The following is a 447-nucleotide window of genomic DNA, read 5'->3' as shown; positions in this document are numbered from 1 at the left end:
AGCCCCGGGCACTGGCCGCGGGCGTCCCGGGGAACACGGTGGGACCCCAGACCCAAGTCACAGGCTGCACAGCTGGGGGGGTGGTTGTTGCGCGCTTGAGCCCGGAGTCTGGACCCCAGCGTGTGCCCCTGCCCCAGGAGTTGCCCGTAGTCTGGGAGCTATCCTTGGCTCACTGTGTAGCCCAGGCTAGCCTCGAATCCAGGAGATCCTCCTGTCTCAGCCTCCTGAGTGCTAGAGTTAAGGCCTGTGCCACCACACCCTGAATGTCTTTTTCTCCTTTTTTTTCTTACTGGAGATCAAGCCCAGCGCCTCAAGCTTACTGAGCAGATCAGCACCCCCCCCCACGCTTCTAGTTAATAAGCCCTTCTCCACAGGAGTCACAGCCCTGAAAGGTCCTGCCATGTCCTATTTCTACCTACCCCTAACCTGCCCCAACAATCCCATCCT

The sequence above is a fragment of the Fukomys damarensis genome, unplaced genomic scaffold (assembly GCF_012274545.1).
Source record: "Fukomys damarensis isolate Sample0158 unplaced genomic scaffold, DMR_v1.0_HiC HiC_scaffold_37, whole genome shotgun sequence".
Taxonomy (NCBI): Eukaryota; Metazoa; Chordata; class Mammalia; order Rodentia; family Bathyergidae; genus Fukomys; species Fukomys damarensis.
The sequence above is the reverse complement of the archived record's forward strand: the minus strand, read 5'-3'. Positions refer to the sequence as shown.